Raw genomic sequence first — 7,192 nt, 5'->3', positions numbered from 1 at the left:
TGAAAAGGCAGAGGGCTATGTACCAGATGAAGGAACAAGAAAAAACCCCAGAAAAACAACTAAATGAAGTGGAGATAGGCAACCTTCCAGAAAAAGAATTCAGAATAATGATAGTGAAGATGATCCAGGACCTCGGAATAAGAATGGAGGCAAAGATTGAGAAGATGCAAGAAATGATTAACAAAGACCTAGAAGAATTAAAGAACAAACAAACAGAGATGAACAATACAATAACTGAAATGAAAACTACACTAGAAGGAATCAATAGCAGAATAACTGAGGCAGAAGAACGGATAAGTGACCTGGAAGACAGAATGGTGGAATTCACTGCTGCGGAACAGACTAAAGAAAAAAGAATGAAAAGAAATGAAGACAGCCTAAGAGACCTCTGGGACAACATTAAACGCAACAACATTCGCATTATAGGGGTCCCAGAAGGTGAAGAGAGAGAGAAAGGGCCAGAGAAAATATTTGAAGAGATTATAGTCGAAAACTTCCCTAACATGGGAAAGGCAATAGCCACCCAAGTCCAGGAAGCGCAGAGAGTCCCATACAGGATAAACCCAAGGAGAAACACGCCGAGACACATAGTAATCAAAGTGGCAAAAATTAAAGACAAAGAAAAATTATTGAAAGCAGCAAGGGAAAAATGACAAATAACATACAAGGGAACTCCCATAAGGTTAACAGCTGATTTCTCAGCAGAAACTCTGCAAGCCAGAAAGGAGTGGCATGACATACTTACTTAAAGTGATGAAAGGGAAGAACCTACAACCAAGATTACTCTACCCAGCAAGGATCTCATTCAGATTCGATGGAGAAATCGAAATCTTTACAGACAAGCAAAAGCTAAGAGAATTCAACACCACCAAACCAGCTCTACAACAAATGCTAAAGGAACTTCTCTAAGTGGGAAACACAAGAGAAGAAAAGGACCTACAAAAACAAACCCAAAACAATTAAGAAAATGGTCATAGGAACATACATATCGATAATTACCTTAAACGTGAATGGATTAAATGCCCCAACCAAAAGACATAGACTGGCTGAATGGATACAAAAACAAGACCCATATATATGCTGTCTACAAGAGACCCACTTTAGACCTAGGGACACATACAGACTGAAAGTGAGGGGATGGAAAAAGATATTCCATGCAAATGGAAATCAAAAGAAAGCTGGAGTAGCTATACTCATATCAGATAAAATAGACTTTAAAATAAAGAATGTTACAAGAGACAAGGAAGGACACTACATAATGATCAAGGGATCAATCCAAGAAGAAGATATAACAATTATAAATATGTATGCACCCAACATAGGAGCACCTCAATACATAAGGCAACTGCTAACAGCTATAAAAGAGGAAATTGACAGTAACACAATCATAGTGGGGGACTTTAACACCTCACTTACACCAATGGACAGATCATCCAAAATGAAAATAAATAAGGAAACAGAAGTTTTAAATGACACAATAGACCAGACAGATTTAATTGATATATATTAGACATTCCATCCAAAAACAGCAGATTACACGTTCTTCTCAAGTGCACATGGAACATTCTCCAGGATAGATCACATCTTGGGTCACAAATCAAGCCTCAGTAAATTTAAGAAAATTGAAATCATATCAAGCATCTTTTCTGACCACAATGCTATGAGATTAGAAATGAATTACAGGGAAAAAAACGTAAAAAAGACAAACACATGGAGGCTAAACAATACGTTACTAAATAACCAAGAGATCACTGAAGAAATCAAAGAGGAAATTAAAAAATACCTAGAGACAAATGACAATGAAAACACGACAACCCAAAACCTATGGGATGCAGCGAAAGCAGTTCTAAGAGGGAAGTTTATAGCTATACAAGCCTACCTAAAGAAACAAGAAAAATCTCAAGTAAACAATCTAACCTTACACCTAAAGAAACTAGAGAAAGAAGACCAAACAAAACCCAAAGTTAGCAGAAGGAAAGAAATCATAAAGATCAGAGCAGAAATAAATGAAATAGAAACAAAGAAAACAATAACAAAGATCAATAAAACTAAAAGTTGGTTCTTTGAGAAGATAAACAAAATTGATAAACCATTAGCCAGACTCATCAAGAAAAATAGGGAGAGGACTCAAATCAATAAAATCAGAAATGAAAAAGGAGATGTTACAACAGACACCGCAGAAATACAAAGCATCCTAAGAGACTACTACAAGCAACTTTATGCCAATAAAATGGACAACCTGGAAGAAATGGACAAATTTTTAGAAACGTATAACCTTCCAAGACTGAACCAGGAAGAAACAGAAAATATGAACAGACCAATCACAAGTCATGAAATTGAAACTGTGATTAAAACTCTTCCAACAAACAAAAGTCCAGGACCAGATGGCTTCACAGGTGAATTCTATCAAACATTTAGAGAAGAGCTAACACCTATCCTTCTCAAACTCTTCCAAAAAATTGCAGAGGAAGGAACACTCCCAAACTCATTCTATGAGGCCACCATCACCCTGATACCAAAACCAGACAAAGACACTACAAAAAAGGAAAATTACAGACCAATATCACTGATGAATATAGATACAAAAATCCTTAACAAAATACTAGCAAACAGAATCCAACAACACATTAAAAGGATCATACACCACGATCAAGTGGGATTTATCCCAGGAATGCAAGGATTCTTCAATATACACAAATCAATCAATGTGATACACCATATTAACAAATTGAAGAATAAAAACCATATGATCATCTCAATAGATGCAGAAAAAGCTTTTGACAAAATTCAACACCCATTTATGATAAAAACTCTCCAGAAAGTGGGCATAGAGGGGACCTATCTCAACATAATAAAGGCCATATATGACAAACCCACAGCAAACATCATTCTCAATGGTGAAAAACTGAAAGCATTTCCTCTAAGATTAGGAACACGACAAGGATGTCCACTCTCACCACTATTATTCAACATAGATCTGGAAGTCCTAGCCACGGCAATCAGAGAAGAAAAAGAAATAAAAGGAATACAAATTGGAAAAGAAGAAGTAAAACTGTCACTGTTTGCGGATGACATGATACTATACATAGAGAATCCTAAAACTGCCACCAGAAAACTGCTAGAGCTAATTAATGAATATGGTAACGTTGCAGGATACAAAATTAATGCACAGAAATCTCTTGCATTCCTATACACTAATGATGAAAAATCTGAAAGAGAAATTATGGAAACACTCCCATTTACCATTGCAACAAAAAGAATAAAATACCTAGGAATAAACCTACCTAGGGAGACAAAAGACCTGTATGCAGAAAACTGTAAGACACTGATGAAAGAAATTAAAGATGATACCAACAGATGGAGAGATATACCATGTTCTTGGATTGGAAGAATCAACATTTTGAAAATGAGTATACTACCCAAAGCAATCTACAGATTCAATGCAATCCCTATCAAATTACCAATGGCATTTTTTACAGAGCTAGAACAAATCATCTTAAAATTTGTATGGAGACACAAAAGACCCCGAATAGCCAAAGCAGTCTTGAGGCAAAAAATGGAGCTGGAGGAATCAGACTCCCTGACTTCAGACTATACTACAAAGCTACAGTAATCAAGACAATATGGTACTGGCACCAAAACAGAAACATAGATCAATGGAACAAGATAGAAAGCCCAGAGATTAACCCACGCACCTATGGTCAACTAATCTATGACAAAGGAGGCAAAGATATACAATGGAGAAAAGACAGTCTCTTCAATAAGTGGTGCTGGGAAAACTGGACAGCTACATGTAAAAGAATGAAATTAGAATACTCCCTAACACCATACACAAAAATAAACTCAAAATGGATTAGAGACCTAAATATAAGACTGGACACTATAAAACTCTTAGAGGAAAACATAGGAAGAACACTCTTTGACATAAATCACAGCAAGATCTTTTTGATCCACCTCCTAGAGTAATGGAAATAAAAACAAAAATAAACAAATGGGACCTAATGAAACTTCAAAGCTTTTGCACAGCAAAGGAAACCATAAACAAGACGAAAAGACAACCCTCAGAATGGGAGAAAATATTTGCAAACGAATCAACGGACAAAGGATTAATCTCCAAAATATATAAACAGCTCATTCAGCTCAATATTAAAGAAACAAACACCCCAATCCAAAAATGGGCAGAAGACCTAAATAGACATTTCTCCAAAGAAGACATACAGACGGCCACGAAGCACATGAAAAGATGCTCAACATCACTAATTATTAGAGAAATGCAAATCAAAACTACAATGAGGTATCACCTCACTCCTGTTAGAATGGGCATCATCAGAAAATCTACAAACAACAAATGCTGGAGAGGGTGTGGAGAAAAGGGAACCCTCTTGCACTGTTGGTGGGAATGTAAATTGATACAGCCACTATGGAGAACAATATGGAGGTTCCTTAAAAAACTAAAAATAGAATTACCATATGACCCTGCAATCCCACTACTGGGCATATACCCAGAGAAAACCGTAATTCAAAAAGACACATGCACCCGAATGTTCATTGCAGCACTATTTACAATAGCCAGGTCATGGAAGCAACCTAAATGCCCATCAACAGACGAATGGATAAAGAAGATGTGGTACATATATACAATGGAATATTACTCAGCCATAAAAAGGAACGAAATTGAGTCATTTGTTGAGAAGTGGATGGATCTAGAGACTGTCATACCGAGTGAAGTAAGTCAGAAAGAGAAAAACAAATATCATATATTAATGCATGTATGTGGAACCTAGAAAAATGGTACAGATGAGCCGGTTTGCAGGGCAGAAGTTGAGACACAGATGTAGAGAATGGACATATGGACACCAAGGGGGGAAAACTGCGGTGGGGTGGGGATGGTGGTGTGCTGAATTGGGCGATTGGGATTGACATGTATACACTGATGTGTATAAAACTGATGACTAATAAGAACCTGCAGTATAAAAAAACAAACAAACAAAACAACTAATACTAAACTTTCATTGGGTTATTTTTATGGAAATATGTTAATATAAATGTTTCAGACATTACATGAAATTTCTAAAAATCTAAAAAAAAAAAATATATCATGATCTTCAACTTCAAGTCATTGCAATTTAACAAATGTTGTAGTGCTTACTACATGCAAGGCACTGTGCTAGCTGGTTAACTTCCCTCCTCCCCCACTCTCAGTGTTGTCAGACATGTGTCAGACATGGTCCTTTTAAAAATCCATTGTTGCTTTTCACTTGCCTCTCAGAGAGTATTAAAGATATGAATCGTGAAAAAAAAAAAAGAAGACACTGATTTTCTGAAACAAACCTCTTGTACAAAATAAATTGAGAGATAATAAATCTCTATATAAAAATGATTGTACACACACACACTTATATGCCCACAAACACATATTTACCTTTCATTTTAAACAAATCACTAGGAAAATAAGGGTTGAAGGAAAAGTTCCTTGCTCCTTTACAAGGTAGGCAAATCAACATAGGGTAAAAATAATACCCCAAGTCACCTAATCTATTTTGGAATAGTAAAACCAAAAGAGATGAAGAATCAGTTTTATCTTGGGGAAGTTGTTTCTGATTTTAAAATGTAAGCACAATACACATGATGATAAAATGGACTTCTCAACTCAGAATAAATGAACTTTTATGAGTGTACATAACTCTAAAGTAATGATAATGAAGTAATTCAAATAAAGGGAAGGTTGGTGTGTGAGATGTCTCCAAAATTTTTCATAATATTTGGTTTTCCCTTTACTTAGGACTTCTTTTAAACAAGGCGAAAACTTAAGGTTTTCTGGACTGTTTTGGACAAGTTGTTATGAATTTTAGCATCTCATCTTTAAATCTCTATTCTTGAACTCCAAATGTTTCCCTCGATTACAGTGTACAGTAATAAACAACTGCTACTCTCTGCTTGTTCCCACCCACTTGTACAAGTAAGTCTGTAGTATTTCAGGACCTCTGATTTGGTTTTCAAGAGGCTTTTTCTTGTCACTGGCTCTCCTCCATTTCTGCTGACCCAGGCTTCCAAGAGTGTGAGGGATAATGGGATACACTCTCCGAAGAGTTTGATGCCTCTCTTTTTATTTGTTTTGCTCATCACTGTATTAAAAACATAAAATTCTAACTGAGTAAATTTGAAGATCGAATTGGCTTTATTCAATGATTTATGAATCGGGCAGCATCCCATTGAGCAAGTAGAAAGGAGCTCTGCGGAGCTGTAAAAAATGCAAGAACTTTACAGGCAGGAGGGGGCAGAAAAGGGAAGTTTCTAGCTAAGAGTGGATTGTTTCAGGCAGGGTCACCTTCCTTTTGGGGGAAGGTGGGGGGTCACCCCTCTAGTGCTGACCAGGTAATTCCAGATCTATTGGTGAAAGGTCCCATTCCTGAGAGAGGCTGAAACTGCAATTAGGTTAGCTATTAAGTCTTGGTTTGCTGACGTGGGACTTAGCACAAGTGACTCCATTTGGGGCTTGTTGTTTCTTTACTAACAACTGTATCTCATTCCTAGCTCTTAACCCCAGTACCTAGATACTTGCTGGTGAATGGATGACCAGACCAGTGAATTCAGAATTTCAGAGAAGTTCTTTATAATGAGAGACAGGCAGAGAAATGGCAGTTCTACCACCCAGTAAGTTTTGAACTCTTGCAGATCTGATGCCCAAATCAAGCGTGGGAACGTGAACAGTGAGACTGAGTGAAAACACAGCAGTTCTTTGTGCTTCTGTTAGAGAAACACTGGTGGGAGACAGAGGACAAAGGAAGGAGACACAGGACTGGAGTGACCTCAGCTGGGGGCGGGGTTTCACAGTGTTGGGTGCTGCAGAGAGGTAGTCAGCAGGAGCAGGGGCTGTGTACATCATCAGAGGCATTTTTTATTTTATTTTGTTGTTTTTATTGACGTATAGTTGATTTACAATCTTGTGCCAATCTGCTGTATGGCAAAGTGACTCAGTTATACACATATAGACATTCTTTTTTTATATTCTTTTCCATTACAGTTTATCACAGGATATTGACTCTAGTTCCCTGTGCTGTAGAGTAGGACCTTGTTGTTTATCCCTCCTATATATAATAGTTTACATCTGCTAATGCCACACTCCCAGCCCTTCCCTCTCCCACCCCCCTCCTCCTTGGCAACCACAAGTCTGTTCTCTATGTCTGTGAGT

The sequence above is a fragment of the Balaenoptera musculus genome, chromosome 16, assembly GCF_009873245.2.
Source record: "Balaenoptera musculus isolate JJ_BM4_2016_0621 chromosome 16, mBalMus1.pri.v3, whole genome shotgun sequence".
Lineage (NCBI taxonomy): Eukaryota > Metazoa > Chordata > Mammalia > Artiodactyla > Balaenopteridae > Balaenoptera > Balaenoptera musculus.
The sequence above is the reverse complement of the archived record's forward strand: the minus strand, read 5'-3'. Positions refer to the sequence as shown.